The sequence below is a fragment of the Schistocerca piceifrons genome, chromosome 1 (assembly GCF_021461385.2).
Source record: "Schistocerca piceifrons isolate TAMUIC-IGC-003096 chromosome 1, iqSchPice1.1, whole genome shotgun sequence".
NCBI classification, from domain to species: Eukaryota; Metazoa; Arthropoda; class Insecta; order Orthoptera; family Acrididae; genus Schistocerca; species Schistocerca piceifrons.
The window spans coordinates 873,512,374-873,537,179 of record NC_060138.1 but is presented as its reverse complement, the minus strand read 5'-3'; positions in this window follow the sequence as shown (position 1 = coordinate 873,537,179).

Below are 24,806 nucleotides of genomic sequence, written 5' to 3'. Positions count from 1 at the left end.
TGTATGGAGTGTAGCCATGTATGGAAGTGAAACATGGACGCTAACTAGTTTGGACAAGAAGAGAATAGAGGCTTTCATAATGTGGTGCTACGGAAGAATGCTGAAGACTAGATGGGTAGATCACATAACTAATGAGGAGATATTGAATAGAATTGGGGAGAAGAGGAGTTTGTGGCACAACTTGTCAAGAAGAAGGGACCGGTTGGTAGGACATGTTCTGAGGCATCAAGGGATCACAAATTTATCATTGGAGGGCGGCATGGAGGGTAAAAATCGTAGAGGGAGACCAAGAGATGAATACACTAAGCAGATTCAGAAGGATGTAGGTTGCAGTAAGTACTGGGAGACGAAGCAGCTTGCACAGGATAGAGTAGCGTGGAGAGCTGCATCAAACCAGTCTCAGGACTGAAGACCGCAACAACAAGAATGCCAGCATCCTTACGAAAACAATTCACTATTCCACGTTATCAGGTGGGAGACGAACATTGTTTGCCTGTTTTTCTTGAAGGCACGAAATTTTCGTAATAAGTGGTACATACACAGTTTAAATGCAAAGTTACGGTTCACCGACTTAGTTTTAAACGGAAACGTGCTTATTAGGGGTGTAAGACCGGCCGGACCGCTGGTTCACACCAAGCCGGGTGGCAGTAGGGATGGCGGTTATCGCTGAAGCAATAACTTTTCGGTTATATCGATTTTTTGCACTCCATTTTAATGTGGCTATTAAATCCGCTCAAAGTAATCGGTTTCTGAAATAACTGATTTTTTTCCAATTATTTTCTGTAAAAAACGTAGAAATCGAACAAAGATGGAAAAGTTTTTAGCCTCTCATTTTCGAAGTACGCAGAATGAAAATATTTAATTGATCTACATCTCTATACGTACTCCGCAGATCACATTACAGTGCGTGGTGGAGGGTACCGTGTACCTCTTCTAGTCATAAAGTAATAAATAGGCAAAAAAAGAAAACTTAGCCCGTCCATCGTTCGGTGCTTGTCTCGAAAAGTGGTAAGTGATTGAATACTACAGAAAACATCAGTATTCTCTTATCGATACCAGTTTTATATAACTCTGCTCAAAAATTATGTGAGCATTACGAATAGTCAGTGCTAAAGGGTGAAAACTATGGTTATAACACTCTTTTTCGTATCAATTTATCCGTTATCAAAGGACTATGATCAGATAAAGGCACACTATGTAGACACAAGCAGAAGATCAGCTACTTTCTATATTTATTGTGTTCTATGATTGAATTGTTGCTAATTTATTACTGTTAACGTAATTTCCTTCCTCTTTTCGTATTTAATAGAAAGCCAGACAAATCTTTAATTTTTTAAAGCAAATGAAGCATTGTATTTGATTGCTACATCACTTCGTAAAATGTTTCCAGAGTAGGGTTGAGGCAATTCAACAGTGGAATACAACAGCTGTTCGGCAACTGCTGCTAAAACAGTCTTACTTAAAAATGTAAAATTTTGGTATTGTTGCTATGGGTAATTGATATATAGGTTTTTTACTCGGTTATTAGTAAAAAGTGAAGAAAATAAAAACATCGGTTGCAACAGAGACCGAAGAAATAACAAAAGATACCGGTTATTCAGAACTAAGACACCAGTATCGGTTTTAAAGGTCAGTTTTTCCCATCCCTAGGCGGCAGTCCGTCGATAGCTTCCCTCCGGAGCAGCATTTCGCCTGGTCACGTATGAACAGCTGCTACGACTCTTCATTACACTAGTTATGATCGAAGGCTACGGAAGATTGTTTCCTACTATCGGAGGAGACTGACGGTGGCCGAACGACCTGCAGCCAAATATTTCCTGTCAGCGACATGCCTACCCAGCAATTACGTGGAGGAGGTGTCTTATTGATTTCCATTCGTTTAACTGCGTTCAAGGAAATTTCTGGACACGGGGCAATAGTCTCAATTTGTTCTCCCATGGCCTCAAATCTCAAATTTTCGACATCGTACTATTTACTTATGTAACATATGGCTACATCACTAAAAATTACGAAACTAATATCCAGGGCACGAATGGAGAAGACAGAGCTAGCTGCCGCGTAGACAGGCATAGTCTTCTATAAATGCGGTGCTTTGTATCCTTGGCTGATGAAGTTTTCGGAATGGGGAAGAATTTTTTAAGAAAATATTTCGTTGTATTAAAAAAAATCAAAATCCATGAAAACTGGTATTTCGCTTCTCGGTTAGATATAAAGAAATATATGTTACGGGATGAAAATTTCTAAAAGGTATGATTAACAAAAACCTTGGACTCCAGCTGCGAGAATCGTTTTTGGATCAGAAATACGTTCGGAAAATACCATACTTTCGAAGCCTTAATCAGCGTGAAAAGTTTAGAAGGTGCTGAAATTTGTGAACTACATCAAAGAAAGCTATTTAACAGTCACCACGACAAAATGACTTTATCAAAATTGCATAGAAAAGAAACGGCTCATTAATATATTAATTTGTCAGTAGGCATAATATGTGTAAATAAAATTATTTTTTATGTAATTACTACGCAAACGTGAGCGAAGCACCGGGTACTAAGCTGGTTTTTGAATATTGACCATCAGTATGGATCTGTACCAGATAGATTGACAGAGGAAAAAGAGGAGATCCAAAGAGAGCAGCCCGTTTCTTTACAGGTTCATTTAGTAAGCACGAAAGTGTGACAGAGAAGATCAACCAACTCCACTGGCAGGTGCTGCAAGAGAGGCGTTCTGTGTCACGGTGTGATTTACTGTTAAAGTTCCGGAAGAGTATGTTCCTAGAAGACTCAATAAATATAATGCTTGCCCCTACGTATATCTCGCGGAAAGACCGTAAAGATAAAATTCGAGAGATTCGAACGCACACGGAGGCTTACCGGTAATCGCTCTTCCTGCGATTTATTCGCGACTCGAACAGCAAAGGGGAAAAGTGTGAGTGGCAGATAAAGTACCGTCTGCCACACACTAGGCGGTGGTTTGCAGGGTATAGATGTAGATAAAGAAGTAGTACAGAAGGAAAATCATTTGGTGACATGCGGTTTCTTTAATTCAGGTACACTGCAAGCATAGTCTGAGGGTCTAGACGAGTAGCTACTACGTTTGTGAAGGACAGATACATGTCAGTGAAGTGAGCTCTGTACAAAAGTTAAGGCAAATGACAGTACCCAAATGATAATGGTAACAGAACCAACTAATCATATCCCAGTCACGTTCAGTGGACGAAAGTTTGAACCAGGGAAGCGACGGCAGGTTTCAAGACCTCGTCACACGTGGTGGGCCCTAAACCTGCTGAATACTAGGGGAGTGTAGGTACGAACACACGCCATCACACCATACTTACCTCTAGAGGCAGCGAAAGCAGGTGGATATCCCTAATTACTGGGGGACCACACCCCACTTCACTTTCCACCGTTTATGCTCATTTTACCTCGAATTTTTGCCTGAGAGGATGTGAATTCGACCATCAGAACCTGAAATTTTTAAGAGTTTCAATAATTTCTCCGTCCTCACGCTATACAAATACTGATGGTGGGAAAATATCCGAAGTGTCCTTATATTCTCACACGTGTTTCTTCACGAGATGACGCTGTAATTATCCTGGCAAAAAATATTTGTTTCATTCAGTTCTAATTAGGCAAATGTAAAGCAATAATTATCAACACAATAATTATCAACTTAATAGTCTCACAGTCCTATTTTCGTGAGTTACTCGCTGTATGTTCAGAATGAAGCGTACACTATTGTTCATCTTTGTATAGAAGCTGGATCCTAATGATGCCAAACGAGTTCTTGCGGCACTACTCTTCGAATGCTAATTTGCACTAGTAGTTATTTAAAAAAACTGCGTTAAGACGCCATGAAAGTGATAGCAACAACGTGGACGTTACGATAATATTCACCGATGATACCACTGTTAGGTCACTTGCATGGTGATCATACTGTTTATGTACGAACATCACGCACTATACGTACTTTCAGTAACCAACAATAAAGCTAAGAGCTTTCTGCGGATGGACGTACGTGTAGAACACTATGAACCACCCAACGTCCCCCAACAATGCAACAACTGCCAGCGGTTCGGCCACTCGGCCCTCCGCTGCGGCCTGGCAACTCGCTGCCGCGGATGCGCTGGCAATCACAGATCCAACACATGTACACAAATACAACCAAACCAGCGACGCTGCGCCAACTGCGGTGGGCCCCATGCGGCAAACTTCAGACAGTGCAACTCATACAAACAGGCGCTGAAGCGAAAGCGAGACATAAGTAGGGCACTGTACGACATACCACGTCCAAGGCCAGCGCCGATCCCAGTAAGGAACGGCGTAACGTTTGCCACGATTGCACGCCCTGGCGGGACGGCACAGGCTGCGGAACTTCAGCGCCCTACGCACACAAGTGAAACAACCGCTGCAACAGCCACACAACAACCACAGGCAACACCTGAAACCCAGCAAGCATCGGTACCAACACCTATGCCCCCAAACAACACGACCCCACTCCCGGAAATCACGCGCTGCGAAGAAACGCATCGTATACAAGAAAACACACCCACACAAGAACCCCCCGAACCCCAAGCCCAGAGGAGGAATAGACGCACACGCAAACACAGGGCGGGGAACACGAAACCACCACAACAGGCCACACAGCAACAACGGAACAGCAACACACAGGAAAACAGTCAACAAGACACCGAGACTGTAACTCACACTACCATCCCCCTCACCACAGAAGTAACACAGGCGCCACAACCTCTGCCACAATGCACAAATGCCGCTCCTAACAACACACCAATACCCGCACAAGCGGCCGCTAACTCCACAACAGCACCTCTGGCTGCCACACCCAACACCAGCACACCACCTGGGGGAATACTGGAAACACTATTCCCCCGACACACGACCGTTCAAATCCTTACCAAGGTGCTGACGGCCGTCACTACACTCATCACCCAGCTCATGAGCGCCGAACCCGGGCAATACTGGGCTGTCATACACACTGCCATCACAACACTCTTTCACACTCTTACATGAATAATACACCACACCCGGCCCATAACGCAGACCCGCATACACTATCACGGATCCTGTTCTGGAATGCAGACTCGATCCACAACAAAAGGGCAGAATTTGCCGCGTTCATGGAGCGCAAGGGAATCCTTGTCGCGCTACTGAGCGAGACTAAACTTAAACCGCACAAACAATTAAACTTTCCTGGCTATTGTGTCTATCGTACCGATCGACCGGGCGACGCCGTGGCAGGTGGAACTGCAATCGTCATACACAAAGACATTGAGCACACAAACATAGAGCTCCCTGAACTGGAAAAAATCGAGGCTACGGCCGTCAGAGTCAAGTTCAACGGAGCCTACACCACGCTGATATCGGTATACAACAGCCCTGTAGGCATCTCAACACGCGATATCAGCACATTACTCAACATTTCACCGCGAGTAATAGTCGCTGGAGATCTGAACGCAAAACACCCAGAATGGAACTCACGCATACGAAATCCCAACGGCAAAAAACTGTACGAACATTCGCTAGGTAGAAACTACATTACACTAGCGCCGGCTGAACCGACGCACATTCCCTATCAGAGGGGACACAGGCCAGACGTGATAGACATGGCCCTCATCAAGGGCATTACAGCGACACTCAACGTTGCCGTTGAAAACGATCTGCCCTCAAACCACCAACCTGTAATACTATACATCGAGGAAACACTGCAGCACACAGAACAACGCAAGATGTTGGACTACGGGCGTGCGAATTGGACATTGTTCAAGCAAACGCTTGATAGCCACATCCCACCTATACACGAAATTAACGAAACAGGACAAATTGACGAGGCAGTGGAAACCCTCACTAACGCCGTCCGGGACGCAATGGCAGGCACCATACCTGATCGCACCTCACAACAACGCAGTGCGGCCCTGCCCCAGGAAATCCTGGGCCTAATCTCAATGAGGAATCGCCTCAGGAGACAATGGCAGCGCACCAGGCGTCCGTACTTCAAACGGCACATTAACAGACTACAGGGCATCATACACGATAAAATACAAACACATAGAACACAACAGTGGAATCAAAAACTCGAAGGGCTGGACACCGCACGACCTGGCGTGTGGCAGCTAGCCCGACATTTCACCAGGGAGAAAATATACACCCCAACGCTTCAAGGGCCTGACGGACCTGCATACTCAGCGGAAGAGAAAGCAGAACTAATGGCTCGAACACTCGCAGCGTCATTCACACCGAACCTGGTACCATCAGATCCAGTGTTCACACTTGCTACTGACCAAGAGGTTACACGCATTCTAGCCCAACCATCGCGCGACGACATTCGACATGCTAGCACAGCCGAAGTCTCCTGGGCTATAATGCATTCCGCTGCTAGGAAAGCCCCTGGTCATGATGGCATTCAAAACCGTGTCCTCCAGGAGTTCACGGATAAAGCAACTGAGTACCTAACACACATAACGAATGCCATACTAAAACACCAACACTTCCCCGCCTTTTGGAAGACGGCCAAGGTCCTGATGTTCAGGAAGCCGGGGAAAGACCACAGCCTCCCACAAAATTACCGATCCATCAGCCTTCTGAGTTCGCTCAGTAAGATTGTTGAGAAGGTGATTCTCAAACGCATCACTAGGCACTGCATAACAAATAACATCCTGAGACCGGAGCAATTCGGCTTCAGGAATCACCACTCCACAACACAACAACTCCTACGGGTCGTTGAACATATAACACATGGCTTCAACATAAACAAAGCCACAGGGGCAGTGTTCCTGGACATCGAAAAGGCTTTCGACCGTCTATGGCACAACGGCCTCATCCGCAAACTCAGCGACGCGGGATTCCCTGACGGGCTGCTGCGTCTAATACACTCATACCTCACAGACAGGAGTTTCAACACTGACGTGCAGGGAAAACAATCAACACAACACGGTATACACGCGGGAGTACCCCAGGGAAGCATCCTAGGGCCCCTGCTGTTTAACCTCTACATAAACGATCTCCCAACCACACACAACACAATGATGGCAATCTACGCGGATGACACAGCCATCCTTGCGCAAGATTGGAAACCATCAAACATTACGTCACGCCTACAGACTGCACTCAGAGTGGCCGAGCCTTGGTTGGAGAAATGGCGTGTTAGAGTAAACGTCGACAAGTGAGAAGCCGTTCTGTTCACTAGAAGACCGAAGCAACTGCGCAAACACCGCTACTGCAGACCAACAACTCTACATGCACGCCCAATACGTTTCCGCGAGAAAGTCAAATACCTCGGTGTCTGGCTGGACCGGAAATTACTCTGGGGGGACCACATACAACACATGACCAACCGAGCTAGCGCGAGGCTCAAACAGCTCTATCCTATGCTCAACAGGCGTAGCACACTGAACAGAAGGATGTCGAGGTCCATGTACATGACACTTATCCGACCCCTGATGACGTACGCAGCTCCTGTCTGGGGATACGCTGCGCCTACACGCCTGCGCCGTCTGCAGCTCATACAAAACAAAGTACTCAAAATCATAAGCAATGCTCCACGATACACACGCATCGCGGACCTTCACCGGGAATACCGACTTGAGACTCTCACGGAGGTAATCCACAAACTCACCACAAGACTATACAGAAACTCCAGACATTCGCAGAACCCGTTTATTCTGAATCTGGGGAACTACGACCACAACCATAGATGGAAACATAAAAGACCAAAAGACATACTTGTAAGGACATAACATCTATGGCCAAGCATACGCAAACATAACGGCACAGGCGAGCCCCTGTTTATCAGACCCATTACTGGATATCCAGCTGGATTGGAGTACACTGCCGAATAACTGGCACCACACAGGGAAGCCGTACCGTACACTGCATGCAAACAAGCTCCACACATCCCCCACACAGTGAGATGATCTATGGCCGATCTCCCATTACTGTATAACGATCTTGATTGTTCCAGGAATGCAGCAGCAGCAACAACTGGGACACATCGCCATCGCTTGTCATGGTAATGATGCATGATACCTATACTAACAAATCCAACCTTGCATGAACTATCGCAGCTAGTAAGCCACTACTGCTCTTACTACCCATCCCACTGTCGCAGAGGTTTTTTTCCCACGGCACGAGCCATGGCACTTTTTTTCCTCTGCTCTTCAAATCGCTACCCTCACTCGCGTTTCGTCCACTATCTATCACCTGATGGACCGTGTTAATGCGTAGCCTTACCCAGACGCACGGACAACATCACAGCCCAGCATCCTGTGATCCACATACTAGACAACTAACATGTTTACGGAGGTGACAGTAGAACTTTTGGTTTGGTCACCACGTTGGTGCGGGCGTGGAGGGGCCCCATATCTTTTTAATAACCAACAATAAAATGGCTGATACAGTTCATCTCAAATGCACGATGCCTTACATCCCACCGAACTAAGGTCATGTCTAAACCTATTCATGTATCCTGCAGTAAGGGATAAAAAATTCGCTGCCGAAAATCATAAACTGTGATCATTATCATCACTCCTCTCCCTACTGTAAAACTACTGATTTTTTTCACTAGTTCACGCATTTTGTGCCATGAAATTATACGTCATACAGTGAGGATGCAGCACAAAAGCAATAAAAATGTTGCTATGAATTTATTTCAACCAAGTATCACCTGCGGCAAACGATGTTGGTTCAACAGGTAACGCATTCCCTTATAGTGTGGCGGTAGTCTCCAGACAGTGTAAAAGGAGGCCAGCCTTTATTTCACTTGCATTGCGCGTGAAAAACAAGAGAAAGCAAGAAATTATTTCTGATTTAGTCGACATAATACCGCTGATCTTTTCTTCATATTTCAAATATATGTTGAGGATCTGAGTAGATGGTTTTGGACAATGTTATTTTGATTAATTTTATTTAACCAGGTTAGCAAAATTATGAAACACGCACATACTTCTGTGCACCGAGGTGGAAAAAGTCATATGACGTCGGACCCCTTCTTTCACAGCACAGTGCAGCAGTAAGACGTGACTTGGATTCAACACGTTACTGGAAGTCCCCTGCAGAAATACTGAGTCATGCTGCCGCTACAGCCGTCCATAATTGCGAAAGCGTTGCCGGTGGAGGATTCTCTGACCTCTAGATTATGTCCCATAAATGCTCGATGAGATTCATGATCTGAGTGGCCAAATCATTTGCTTGAACTGTTCAGAATATTCTACGAGCAAATAAGAATTATTGTGGCCCGGTGGTATGGCGAATTGTCATCCGTAACAAAATTCCATCGTTGTTTGGGAACGTGAAGTCTATGAATGGCTGCCAGTGGGATTCAAGTAGCCAACACAATCATTTTCAGTCAATGATCGGTTCAGTTGGACCAGAGGACCCAGTGAATTCCATGTAAACGCAGCCCCACACCATTACGGAGCCACCACAAGCTTGCAGAGTGCTTTGTTGACAACTTGGATCCATGGCTCTTGCAACTGAAATCGGGACTTCTCTGAGTTGGCCACGATTTTCCCGTCGTCTAGAGTCCAACCAATACGGTAACGAGCCCAGGAGAGGCACTGCACCAAAGGCACTTGGGTCGATCGTCTGCAACCATAGCTAGTTAACGTCAGTATCCTAACGGATACATTCATCGTGTGTCCCTCATTGATTTCTGCCGTATTTACGCAGTGTTGCTTGTCTGTTAGCATTGACAACTCCAAGCAACGGCCACTGCTCTCGGTCACTAGGTGAAAGCCGTCGACTACTGCATTTTCCGTAGTGAGTCATAATGCCTGAAATTTGGTAATCTCGGTACACTCTTCACACTGTGGATCTCGGAATGCTGAATTCCCTGACGATTTCCGAAATGGAATGTCCCATGCGTCTAGCTCCAATTACCATTCCGCATTCAAAGTCTGTTAATTCCCGTGGCGCGGCCATAATCACGTCGGAAACGTTTTCACATCACTCACCTGAGCTCAAATGACACCTTCGTTAATGCGCTGCCCTTGTATATCTTGTGTATGTGGTAGTGGCACCATCTTTATACGTGCATGTCACTATACCATGACTTTTGTTACCTCAGAGTATATAGTCATGTACACATCTGTCGATTACAAAAGCATCTGCATAGGACATTGCGATCAATTTAATTAAAGATATTAATTGCTGATCAAGTACAAAGTCGTAACAAATGGAGATAGAGATGACTTTTCAATGTGTTTCTATATAATTACTATAAATTACACAGAGCTTAATTACTCAAAACGTAATCGTGAATGTCGATAGGATGGCTTACGATCACTATCACAGTGTTAGTGGTGGTAATGATTCTAGAAACGACCTATTACCTTTCAGAATATAGACTCTGGTAAAAGAATCTTGTGGATTTTGGAATAGCTACTACAGATGCTGTTACAGAATTCTTGTTTCGATGGAACTTACTGTTTGTTCTTGACAAAAACCTGAAGCACGTATTCATAGATTCGAACTTGTATCTTCACTGCGAGCAGCCAGTACCGCGCGTAACGGGACAGAAACAATTATATCAGAAGAATAACGGCGCTGCAAAGCTGAATAATGGAGATGGTTTCAAAAGAAACTACCGAAACACGGCGTAATATGTGTTGTAAATGGTTACGTCTAGTTGCAATGAGAGAGATGTGATGACGTGGTGTTAACGACGCTAGACGGAAATTTGCAGTCGAGGTTTGATGTGTGTGTGAGTGTGGCTGGTGTACCTCTTGACTGAAATGTACGCTTATTATCGAAGTAGAACGAGCATTTTATATGTGTGAAAAAAGGAAAAAAAGGGTGACAGCGGAATTAACCCATACACATCATATCTTTCTTTGCTATCTCCGTCTACCAAAACAACCTTTCCGTTTTTTATTTCCCGGCTACTCTAAATAGCCTTGCTATTGTTCTCGGAAATTGCGGAAGTGAATATTTTAGAGTGCAGATTGAATCTAAACGATCACAGAGAAGGTAATGTCTTACAAATTAATTGAAAAGCCTTCCAACAGTGGCAGGAATCTGCAGTTGGAGTGCCTCTTGGGATAAGATATCTCTGGAGAAATTACTCTTTCCTGAAAGCCTACATTTCGCTAACGTGAATAGTGCTTTCTGGTTCTAGTATCCGATGTTAACGATCAGGAAGTAACTGTAAGACTTTTCATTTCCTTGACGACCGTGCGCATATGACCGAGAGTGATAACTAGACTGACAAAAATTTGACTTTAATTTGCTTATCTGTAAAAGATTACTAATAGCTTAGCTGAGCAATGTTTGCTTGTTTAGCTCAGGTGGTCTTCTGTGGACAATGAAGTTAAGGAAATAAGGAAATAGGAAATAATAACGACCACCATTCAGTATTACAGTTTTCCTTCTGAAGAGGTAAAGGAACTGCAGTCAACAAGAAAGGTACTACGCTTTCTTGATAAACGTATTTAGTCCGGAAACGTTTTGGCAATATTATTATTTTTCGATATTTCAGTGTTAGTCGGGATGTAGTTAATATCTATAACCCCACACATTAATTTAAATTTGAGGATGGTCCCGATAAGAGCTCCGTGAGACAATCAACTTGATACCATGCCAAAATGAAAGTATCGACCATCGTCCCAGACGACCAGCTAAGATTAAACCAAATAATGGGTGGAGTTGTGGGTTCCCAGCTCACTATGCACGGCTGGTCTACAGCGACAAAGCCAAGTTAATCACCCTCGTCTCCATACGCACAGTCTTCCTTGTCTGTATTAAGTCCTGCTCCAAATTTTTCCCTCCGTTACTCTTCAGCGTAATTATTTACAATTGTCCCGAAAGATTTGTATTTTCGAGACTGACAAATGGCACCTGTGAGGTATAACGATAATGAAGGATCGGTTATGAGCAGGCAAATTCTGATATGAGCAAAAACTAAATAGAACGTCTACATATCTTTCAGAGAGAATTTGGTGTGTTCTGGAACTTCTGCTACAATCCTACAGTAAGTGAGACTACAAAGTGATTTGAAAGTAGAATGGCACACCTACATTTTTTTAAATCTGTACGTCGTTGCTGGTTGTAATCCTATCAATGGATTATCGAAATGACCTAACTGACAGTTTCACCTCCACCATGGACATCACTGAGCACAACTAGGCTACACAGTGATCGTGACCTCTGACTTTACGTATGGGCGAGATCTCCTGCGCAGGCAGATTAATAACATGGTGTCGTACAGTGACCGTGTCAAGTGAAGGACGCACTAGGGACGTTTGAATTATATATGGAGACTTGTAACAGTTGCATGGTATGGTAGTATCAGCTGGCTGTTCGACACGGTAATTGGCCCTTAGACGACTAAACAGACGATCGGACGCGTAAATTGAGAATAAAGTCGGCACAAGCCAGGTAGGGGTGACCAAACACTCGAGTCTGTGGTCCTCATTTGTTCAAAAATGGTTCAAATGGCTCTGAGCACTATGCGACTTAACTTCTGAGGTCATCAGTCGCCTAGAACTTAGAACTAATTAAACCTAACTAACCTAAGGACATCACACACATCCATGCTCGAGGCAGGATTAGAACCTGCGACCGTAGCGGTCGCTCGGCTTCAGACTATTGCGCCTAGAACCGCACGGCCACTCCGGCCGGCTCCTCATTTGTCATCAAGTCACTGTGTGAGACTGAAGTATAGCCATGATGATATGTGGAAGGTTCCCAGAGCATATTTTTAAAATTCCTTTGAAAGAGAACCAGTCCTCGCAAGTCAACATCCATGGACTCGATGCATTTACGATATGATCGGTCAATCCACTCGTGCTCAGCATGATTCATTGCAGCCACGCCTCATTTATAGACGGCCATCGAGACAGGGAGCAAGACCGTATATCCCGAGGAGGAGCCACTAGCAACTAAAACGAGTCCATGTTACGTCGAGTTTATGGTCTGGAGGTTGTGACGTGTATGGCTGATTAATAGCATGTATTACAAAGATCAGTCACCCTCAAGCACATTCATTGCCAAAAAATTTGTTTTTCATTTGAGGAGCACTACAATTACTTCTGTTTTGGGACTGTTTTAAGTCGCAGTGTTGTCGCCTGGGTCGTCAGTGACAGGGAACGAAAGCGGTAACTCACACTCAGGTGTTCACTAGCTACTTGGAAAGTAGCATTGTTTCAGACTTCGGGAGGAATACGACAGCGTTTGCTTGTCTCTAGTTGGTGGGCTGAGAACGCTTACAGGGGAAGCCTTGGTGCTAGGGGGATTTTCGCAGAGCGCTGCAACCCTCTTCCCCTCTAGCGAGGATGAAATTCGAGGCTGACGACAGTTATTTAGACAGATATAACAGTGAAATAGCGCAGAAGATTAATCCAGATCCGGCAATAAACGTCTCCGAGTTAATCTACGAAGCAATCCGTTGTGTAATTCCTGTGCCGCGCCGCACTTCGCAAACAGTGAGCAAATTTCGCCACGGCCGTGAGTGGGACTCGGCGCGACGTCACTGAAGCTCCAAGGGCAGAAGAGAGGAACGACTCAGAAGACCGTATTTGTACATAATAAAAAAAAGTTTTGGCAGTCAAGGCACGCTGTTTTTGGCATTCTGTTCTTTGAATTTATTGCCAAGTGCGATCAAGCCAGTCCTTATTCTCTTTTGGTAGCAATCCCATTTGCATCAGAGGAGCTATCTAGCGTTGCTTGCTACACTGATGGAAAAAAGATCGCAGCACCAAGGATATAAGCAGTCATATAGAATACGTTAGTAGCGCCACTTCCAGGATGAAAATCAGATTTGCTTTAAGTAAAAGATGTAACGGTCGTGAGCGTTGGTTATCTTTGAGATTGGACGTGGTGAGTAGGTGTTAGTCAAGAACGCCTTTAAAGAGACAAAGGCGGTACTATTAACATGTCTTAGAATTTGAACGATGTCGTGTGGTAGGGCTACGAGAAATTGCATGTTCTTTCTGCGTTATTGAAGAAAGACTTGGCAGGAATGTAGCCACTGTGCATGATTGCTGGTAGCGATGGTCCGACAATGTACCGAAGAAGATGGGTCACCGGACGGCCACGTGATACTACCGAGAGGGAGATCATCATGTTCGGCGTATGGCTATGGTGCATCATACAGCATTTGCAGCTGCATTTGAGAAGCAATTGGCACCAGAATGGTACAACGAACTATTGTAAATCAGTTACTTCAAGGACAGCTCTGAGCCATAGGCTCTGTCGTGTGTGTTCCACTGACCTCAAACCACCACCATTTGTAACGTCACTGGCGTCAAGCGGGAGCTCACAGGAGGACAACATGGAATTGTGTTGTGTTTTCTGCTGAAATCAGGGTCTGCCACAATGTCAGTGATGGCTGTGTGCTGGAGAAAAGGGGACGGCAGTTGAGAGGCTGAAACCAACCTGTCAACGCGCTAGACACACTGGATCTTGGTAATTCAAACTGTTGCGCTGCCAATCATGAACGGCATTCCAGAGGGGTGCATCCCAACAAGATAACGCTCGCCCAAATTCCGCTATTGTAACCCAACATGTTCTACAGAGTGTCAACATGTTGCCTTGGACTGCTCGATCGCCAGATCTGTCTCCAGTCGCGAATGTGTGGGGCATCATCGGACGACAACTGCGGCGTCATACGCAACCAGCATTAACCATTCTTGTGTTGACCGACCAAGTGACACTGGCATGGAACTCAACCCTACAAATTGAGATTTGGAACTTGTATAACACATTGCATGCACGTTTGCCTGATTGCATTAAACATTCTACTCCGGTTATTAATGCACCAGCATTCAGATTTGCAATGGCTTATCTCACGCTTACATTAACCTGCGGTCTTACAATGTTAATCACTAAATAGGTTACCTAAACGAATGTATTCGAGGAATTTCGTTTCTCTATGTTAATTATTTTTTGGAGTTGTGATTTTCTTCTGTCAGTGTATAGAATACAGAAGACGAGTGATTTTAGAGCTGTTGTGATGCATGCCTGAAGTGTACATGTTCCACGTGAAGTATCAAGTAGGGAGGGTGGGCCAAAATATGCAAACGTCGCGAAAATTGCATGCTTGAATATTAATCCAGATGCTGGCAAAGCCTGCAGGTTGCCCTGTTGAATCTGCAGCTGTGAAATGTCGTCAATACGTTGCAAGTATCAACTGTGATCAAAACATATCCTGTGTAGCTGTGAGTGAATGTTGGAACTAAGTGAATTCGAAAGTGGAGAAATAGTTGGTGCTCTTACGGTGGTTACTTCCGTAAACAAGGTGCAGAAGTGTTTGGTATTTCAAGAAGCTCCATATCGAAATTTATACCGCATACAGGGAAAGCAGAAAGATGCCATCCGTTAAGTCACAACGCGAACGGAGGTATGTGTTGAGTGGTCGTGACGGACGGTCTTGCAAGATGGTTGTCACTGTAAACAGCTGCAAAAGTCACTGCAGGAGTGAACGTCGTACTTGTGAACCACGTCAACGTCAAAACAACATGAAGATATCTTCATAAGCAGGAAATTATTGAACGAGCTGTAATTCCAAAATCACTCATCACCGGTGCAAGTGTTCACTACAGGCACTGTAGCCATGAAATGTGGGCTATGTAACAATGGAAGCAAGTCATTTGGTCGGATGAGTCTATTTCACACTAACATCTGGCCGCTTCTACGTCCGAAGAGGGCAAAATAATTAGGGCCAGACGAGTACTTCGCAAGGTCGCATTACTGTCAAGGATTTAGAGATCATTTTGGCTGGTGAGATCCATCTCATTGTACAATATTTGCTCCCCAATGGTGATGCCGCTTCCCAGGAGGACACGCAATTTACGTCGTATGATGATGAAGTGTCGCATCTCCCTGGCTACCACAGTCACCAGATTTCAATATTATTGAGCCTTTATATCCTGCTTTGCAGAGAAGAGTCCTTGATCGCTGTCCACCTCCACCATAGTTCACAGAACTTGCCACTATTTTGCAGGAACGCTGGTATGAGATCCCTTGGAAAACATATAGGACCTGTATATCTCCATTCCGAGATGACTGGAAGCTGCTTTGAATGCCAATGGTTTCCCTACGACGTATTAGGTGTGGTGACGTGTTGTGTTTATGGTTTTTCCTTATCGTTGACCTAACCCCTAGGTCCCCAAACAGCACTGTCATGTCCTTGAATGTAATGTCAAACGGGGTTGATTCGTGAAAGTGGATAACTTCGGGACTGTGAGAATTCCGAGACACGTACTTGGGCTTTTCTGTGTTCAGAGGGGAGGAGCGCTTGTGAAGTGGCCAGAAGACGTGCTGGCTACAGGGTAGGGGAGGCGTGTAGGCGGCCTACCTGCACGTCTAGCTGGAAGCCGTGCAGCGGCAGCGGCGGCGGCGGCTGCTGCAGGAAGGTGCCGTAGGGCGCGGTGGAGAACTGCACCAGCAGCTCCGGCCCGCTGCTCACCGCCTCGGGCACCGGCTCGCCGCCCCCGCAGAAGCGCAGCAGCACCGGGTCGCGCGTCGTGTAGCCGTCGTACACCGTCACGTAGTCCTGCACCTCGTCGCACTCCGACCACACCTGCCGGCCACGGCCACGTCACAGCAGCGTGCAGCGATCACATTTTCCACAGTTCTCAGTTTACAAGACACGTTTGTGAGTATTTCTGGATACTGGCCATTAATTAGTAACTAAATATCACTTTGTCTGAAATTTAATAACAATGGAGGTGTTTTTCTTTAGTACAAGAACTATTTTTTCTTCCGAAATAGAAACCACAGTGAAAATCCTAAATGTTTTTTTGCATCGTTTAACTGCACTCTTCTCTACATAGTCACCGATCTGACTTACATGTCGTAGCATGGTACCAACTTTACAATGCCCTCATCATGGAAGGTAGCTTCATGTGCTTTCCGCCAATTCTCTACGCTGGTCTGCAGCCGGTAGTCTGTCAAAATGTTGTCCTCGTAGCAACCCGTTAATGTGAGCAAGAAGATGAAAATCGGAGGGTGCCTACCTCAGGCTGTGCAGTAGATGGTTTAGAGTTTCCGATCAAAAATTCCAAATTATTTGTTGCAGCTGCAGTGTGAAGCAGAGCAGATGTGTGGGGTTTCGGTTATGCTGCTTAGCGTACCCCAGAGATGCCACAGCCCAGTCATTGGTGACCTACAGAGAAGGTTCAAAATGGCTCTAAGCACTATGGGACTTAACATCTGAGGTCATCAGTCCCCCATAACTTAGAAGTACTTAAACCTAACTAACCTAAGGACAGCACACACATCCATGCCCGAGGCAGGATTCGAACCTGTGACCAAAGCAGTCGCGCGGTTCTGGACTGAAGCACCTAGAACCGCTCGGCCACCGCTGCCGGCCTACAGAGAAGGGTAGAGTTCCAGCTGAAGGCTCAATTATGAGAGTAATACACAGATATGGGAAGTGACTGCAAGACTGTTTAGTGATTAAAGAAAGAACGTGGAGAAGTATCTACACACACCTCTAATGTCACCAGTGTGCACGATGAAAGAAAATGGTATATTGTTAGGAAATTATAGTGTTGCACAAATGGAAATGTCTTATTGAATGATAATTACTAGGGATGGCCTAATTAAGCATGAAAATATTGGTGCTGCACGACAAACAAATATGTTAACGAGAGGAAGGATCGCCGTTGCAGAAACAAGAGGTCACTGTAGCAATCAGCTTCATTATCGTAAAGCACCAAAATCTGTATTACCCACTGACCCACGCAAATGAGCATTTAGTAAATGGACAAGGAATGATAGTTGATTAACTTAATCTTGGCATGGCTGGGTAACATCGCTAAAGGCTCAATTATGTGAGTAATACACAGATATGGCAAGTGACTGCAAGAATGTTTAGTGATTAAAGAAAGAAAGTGGAAAAGTATCTACACACACCTGTAAGGTAACCAGTGTGTACAATGAAAGAAAATAGCTATCTGCAAAACGTTAGAACTGTGCAGTTAGCTCCTGATCGGTGATTGCAGTACCAGCCCATTCTTTCAACGCACATGCAGCGTGAATGCAGAGGTGGCGTCAGTAATGGTTGGAGACACTGAGTCCAGCTCGTCCTGTGTACTCAGTACTGAGATGGAGACATCCCACTATATGTCAGCAACCCTCGACTACAACGAATCTGCCATCTTCGGACCTCCAGCAGCAAGTATCCTGCATCTTAACACTGCAAACTTGGCTGTTTCTGCCAAAGCCGGAATCTCGCCGCCAATAGTGCAGACATTGCGAGTTGAGTCCAGTAAAAATTATGTAACAAGGTTAAACAAACCTCTACTCGTGCGGATTTTGTTGTTATTAAACAATGATACTATGGTGTTTGAGGTCAGGAAACCTCTTACACTCCATGATATGATTCTGGAACTATCAAAAAGGAAGGCTTACACATAGACACAAACGAGGGTGTGGGGGTGGGCGAATCGAATTCCGTTCCTGGCTACCTTAGCTGGGAGTCAGTCTTCAGCTGTTACATGTTTAGGATGCTTCTCCCTGACCCTTAAGGTAAACTTCCCTTTCCAGCCAGCTTCGAAATTTTCAGTTCTGCAGAAAAATAACGACCCTCCCTGCAATGAAAGTGAAGGTAAAAGCTATTAGCTAGGCAGTCACTGGTAGTACTGAATATTGTCTCAGTTACGATGCACTGTAAGAGCGTGATTACGCTGACCAAAAGGGGATGAGGATATAATGTCGTCAAATATGGAATGTGACAGCTTTGGAACAAAGCTGCCATGTAACAACTTTGACAAAGAAGGACGATGCTTGATGACAAAGTTCCTCTTCACTTGTTCTGAATTGCCCATCTATGTTGTTCGATGATAGACGATTTTCTCGAATCGCCTGATCCACCCACAGTACAACATCGTCGGTTGACACTCGCTTCCTTCCCTGATTACCCGCCTCATGAATATCTGTGCATCCTGCTTCAAAGTTCCTGCGCTATTACCGCACTTTGCTGTTAGGCTTGACAGTTACGTTACGTGGGCTGCATGAAATCGGGTGGAACCCCTCAACATAAAGAAATCGGATGATAGCATGCACTTCACACTTTGGCGGGAGACTATTGTTCTATGCTTCTTAGAAAGAAGCCCCCGTGTTACCCATGTAACTAAGAGACAGTAAATTTAATTTTCTTGTCTAGCTATTTCACCTGATATGCTACATGTATTAGAATCTAGAAAAATACTCAGACCTCATTAAGAATGTGATAATAATATCTATTCCAAAGAAGGGAGCTGCTGACATGTCTGAATATTACCGAATTAGTTTAATAAGTGATGGTTGCCAAATACCGACACTAATTCTCACAGAAGAATGGGGAAAACGACAATAGCCAACCCCGGGGGAGATCAGTTTGGATTCTGGAGAAATGTAGGAACACATTAGGTAATAATGACTTATCGTTTATAATAATGTTGATTCGATCACACTCTTTGATATTTTGAAAGTATCAGGCATAAAATTAGAGAGCGGAACGTTATTTGCACTTGTGCAGAAACCAGCCTTCTGTTATAAAAGTAAAAGAAGATAAAAGCAAAGTAGTACTTCCGAAGGGAGTAAGACGTGATTGTTCTGAATCAATGAAGTGATGTAACCTGCACTCTGGGTAAGCAGTAAATGAATACAACGAGAAAAGGGTACTGGGATAAGAAATCAAAACTTGCAGTTTCTGTATTATGGGACTTGGAGCATATATTCTGTCACAGTAGGACGTTATGTAGAGAATTAGTAGACAGTATGCTGCTTGATATTTTATTTTTGTATATTACTTTATTTCTGCTTTATTGCTATCATCAGTACATCTGCAAACAATCGCATTTATTAATATTTTACATAACATATAATTTATAAAGGTTTTTCACATTAGATGTTTGACTCACGTCCTGACGTTGCAAATGGACATACCGTACGTCAGTTTCGAGTATACTAGTACTGCTGTCCACAGTTGTCGTCTGTAATATATTTCCAGTAACGTTTTAAAGTTGTTCCATGATTTGATGTTGCTCGTTTATTATAATACATTTTTTATTATTTTGGCTATCTTTGAAATGCAAGTTTTACAGCTAGTTGTTACTCGGAGATATTTGTTTTTTTGTGCGTTGTGTGTCTATGGAACTGTTATTGATGTAAAAATTTCAATAATTTAAAAAAAAAAAACTGTGTTCGCTTGAAATCGCTTTGTTTAGTATACGTGCACATTAAGGCTTATCCCAAAGATATAGTGAATGAACAAAATGATTTCAAGTATACACAGTTTAAAAGAAATTACTAAAATTTTATGTAGGGATAACGGGCAACCAAAACACCAAAGATTACAAACGCATCCATAACAGTTTCATAAATACACGACTCGCAACAACAAAAATATCTCTGAGTATACAACTAGCTGTAAAACATGAATATCAACTAGTGTTATAATAATAAAAAATATATTATAATACGCATGCAACATCAAATCATCGAACAACTTTAAAACGTTACTGAAAAAATTTTGCAGCCGACAACTACGGACAGCAGCAGTAGTTTACTCAGAGTTGACATACGTCCGTTTACAACGTCAGGACATTAGTACAGCATCCAACACAAATAATCTTTATTCAGGCTTAGCATTAGTAAAACCGACAAACGTATGGACATATTGACTGTAAATTGAGGAAAAAAGGTTGTATGAACGTGTATCCTGAAATTCATCGTTGCGACGGTAGACGGCGCTGCGAATGAAAGTTCCTCTGACCATCTGGCGTGTGTTCCTCGTACGTTTCCGGATGCGTGATTGACGTGGCGTACGGAGCAGCAGAATGAACGGACATCCTGTCAGGAACAAGCGGGGATGGGTTTGAGTACGGACAAGCAGGTGGAAACGATCGAGAGGCAGCTTGGCTATACCAAAACAAGTACCTTCACAGACATCACGCACATAACACAACATTTCAAGCTCTTTTTTGGGTCCTTTCGGACAGACGAATGTACAGGAAGGCGGTGGATTGCGCGTACACCAGATTTGGAAGCTCTACGGGATATTGACACGAACTCTAGTGCAAGCTAAAGGCAGCGGTCCCCTAACATGATGTAAGCAAAGGTACTTTTATGTGTATCCTGCATGACAACCGCTGCTATCCCTATCACCTGCAACTACTACAAGGGTTATCAGCTGCGGTTTCCCTCCACAGGAAGGATTTTGTCAATGGATTTTTCACCAGAGCATCACAATTACGGAATTTGTCATCAATCCTCTTTACTTACGTGTGAACGCGTGCATTGCATACCCCGGGGGGCCACTTTGTACATCTGTTGTGGATGCGTTACAGCTTTGTACTGTGTTCCCGGACGATTTAGTGTCGTTGCAAGCGCACCATCCATTTCCAGAAACATGTTCAAAGGACCTTTTTTCCTCCATTTCCAGTCAGGAATCCGTCCCTGCAGTTTGTCCGTTTTATTAATGTTTACCATCTATAGTGTGTAAAATATATATACAAGCGACTGTTTGCAGATGTACTGATGAAGTTAATAAAGCCGAAATAAGCATATGTACAAACGTAAAATATCAAACAGTATACTATCTAACAATTCTCAGCGTGAAACTTAGAAGTTCGCTCACGAAATCGTAATTGTGTCAGACACGTGAGAAGAATTGGAAGAGTAGTCTAATGGACTTCACATCTACATCTACGTGATTACTCTGCTGCTCACAATAGAGTGCCACTCTCGAACTGCGTGCGGGAAAAACGAGCACTTAAATTTTTCTGTGTGAGCCCTGATTTCTCTTATTTTTTCATGATGATCATTTCTCCCTATGTAGGTGGGTGCCACTAGAATGTTTTCGCAATCGGAGGAGAAAACTGGTGATTGAAATTTCATGAGAAGACTCCGTCGCAACGAGACAGTCCTCTGTTTTAATGATTGGCGCTCCAATTTACGTAACATGTCTGTGGCACTATCTCCCCTACTTCGAGATAATACAAAACGAACTGCCCTTGTTTGAAGTTTTTCTACGTCATCCGTCAGTTCCACTTAATGCCGATCCCACACCGCACAGTAATAGGGCGGACAGCGTGGCTTAAGCAGTCTCTTTAGTAGACCTGTTGCATCTTCTAAGTGTTCTGCCAATGAATAGCAGTCTATGGTTTGCTCTACCGACAATATTATCTATGTGGTCGTTCCAATTTAGGTTATTTGTAATTGTAATCCCCAAGTATTTAGCTGAATTTACAGCTTTCAGATTTGTGTGACTTATCGCGTAAAAGAAATTTAGCGGATTTCTTTTAGTACTCATGTGAATAATTTTGCACTTTTCTTTACTCAGGGTCAATTGCCACTTTTCGCACCATGCAGATGTCTTATCTAAATCATTTTGCAATTCGTTTTGGTCATCTGATGTCTTTACAGGACGGTAAATGACAGCATCATCTGCAAACAGTCTGGCCGTGCGGTTCTAGGCACTGCAGTCCGGAACCGCGGGACTGCTACGGTCGCAGGTTCGAATCCAGCCTCGGGCATGGATGTGTGTGATGTCCTTAGGTTAGTTAGGTTTAAGTAGTTCTAAGTTCTAGGGGACTGATGACCTAAGATATTAAGTCCCATAGTGCTCAAAGCCATTTTTTTTTTGCAAACAGTCTAAGAGGGGTACTCAAATTGTCTCCTATGTCGTTAATATAGATCAGGAACAATAGAGAGCCTAAAACACTTCCGAATATTACTTCTGTTTTACTCGATGCCTTTCCGTCTATTACTACGAACTGTGTCCTGTCTGACAGGAAATCACGAATACAGTCGCACAACACTGGTCTATATCTCAGCAGGTATTACTTTACAGACACATGAACTCCTCTTTCCACACTACCGGCCATTAAAATTGCTACACCACGAAGATGACGTCCCACAGACCCGGAATAAACCGACAGGAAGAAGATGCTGTTATATGCAAATGATTAGCTATTCAGAGCATTCACACAACGGCCGGTGGCCACACCTACAACGTGCTGACACGAGGAAAGTTTCCAACCGATTTCTCATACACAATCAGCAGTTGACCGGTGTTGCCTCGTGAAACGTTGTTGTGATGCCTCGTGTAAGGAGGAGAAATGCATATCACCACGTTTCCGACTTTGATAAAGGTCGAATTGTAGCCAATCGCGATTGCGGTTTATCGTATCGCGACATTGCTGCTCGCGTTGGTCGAGATCCAATGACTGTTAGCAGAATATGGAATCGGTGGGTTCAGGAGATTAATACGGAACGCCGTGCTGGATCCCAATGGCCTCGTATCACTAGCAGTCGAGATGACAGGCATCTTATCCGCATGGCTGTAACGGATCGTGCAGCCACGTCTCGATCCCTGAGTCAACATGGGGACATTTGGAAGACAACAACCATCTGCACGAACAGTTCGACGACGTTTGCAGCAGCATAGACTATCAGCTCGGGGCCCATGGCTGCGGTTACCCTTGACGCTGCATCACAGACAGGAACGCCTGCGATGGTGTACTGAGCGACGAACCTGGGAGCACGTATGGCAAAACGTCATTTTTTCGGATGAATCCAGGTTCTGACGTCTCGGTCAGCTCTTGTTCTCATTGACGGCACTTTGAACAGTGGACGTTACATTTCAGATGCGTTACAACCCGTGGCTCTATCCTTCATTCGATTCCTGCGATACCCTATATTTCAGCAGGATAGTGCACGACCGCATGTTGTAGGTCCTGTACGGGCCTTTCTGGATACAGAAAATGTTCGACTGCTGCCCTGGCCAGCACATTCTCCAGATCTCTCACCAATTGAAAACGTCTGGTCAATGGTGGCCGAGCAACTGGCTCGTCACAATGCGCCAGTCAGTATTCTTGATGAACTGTGTTATCGTGTTGAAGCTGCATGGGCAGCTGTACGTGTACACGCCAGTCAAGCTCTGTTTGACTGAATACCCAGACGTATCAAGGCCGTTATTACGGCCAGAGGTGGTTGCACTGGGTACTGATTTCTCAGGATCTATGCACCCAAATTGCGTGATAATGTAATCACATGTCAGCTGTAGCATAATATATTAGTCCAATGAATACTTGTTTATCGTCAGCATTTCTTGTTTTAACGGCCAGTAGTGTAGTTTCGACCAACAGGCGATTTTTCATAGGCAAGCATTTTTTTTTGTGATCGACATCAATAAAAATTAAACAACGACAATGGAACGTTATCGAAGTAAATGAGACTGTGCTTGGCAAATTAGATTAAGAAATAAGATACTGAAAGTGGGATATGACCTTTGTTTTTTCGACATCAAAATAACTGACTGTGGTCGAAGAAGACTACTGATATCAAGAAAAGCGTTTTTGAAGGAGGGAACTTTGTTCAACGTGTAATATGAATTAATTCCTTTCCTCTGTGGATGTACCTTGAGACGTCGGTCGTGCTGGGAGCGGTCGGAGGCGGCGCCGGAGGCGAGCCCGGAGCCGGGGGCAGCGGCGGCGGGGGGCGCGGCGACGCCGGAGCCATCGCCGATGCGCGGCTGCCCGCTGAGGTGGCTGCTGCGGATGGCGACGAGCTGGCCGCGCGGCTGCCGCACGGCGATGAGCGCGTGCTGGCCCGGCGGCGCCTCGTGCTGGCGCACGGCGTAGTAGCAGGTGGCGTTGCGCGGGTACACGCCCGGCCAGTTGGGCGACTGCAGCCGGCACGGCCGCCGCGAGCACTCGCTGAAGAGCCGCGAGCACGACGTGCCCGCCATCAGCTCGCCCAGGTGGAAGCCCGCCTCCTGCTCGCCGGCGCCGCCCTCGCTCTCGTTGTGCCGGCCCGGGCCTGCGGGCGCCGACACCGGACCTTCAGAGTGGCGTCACAAGAAAATGT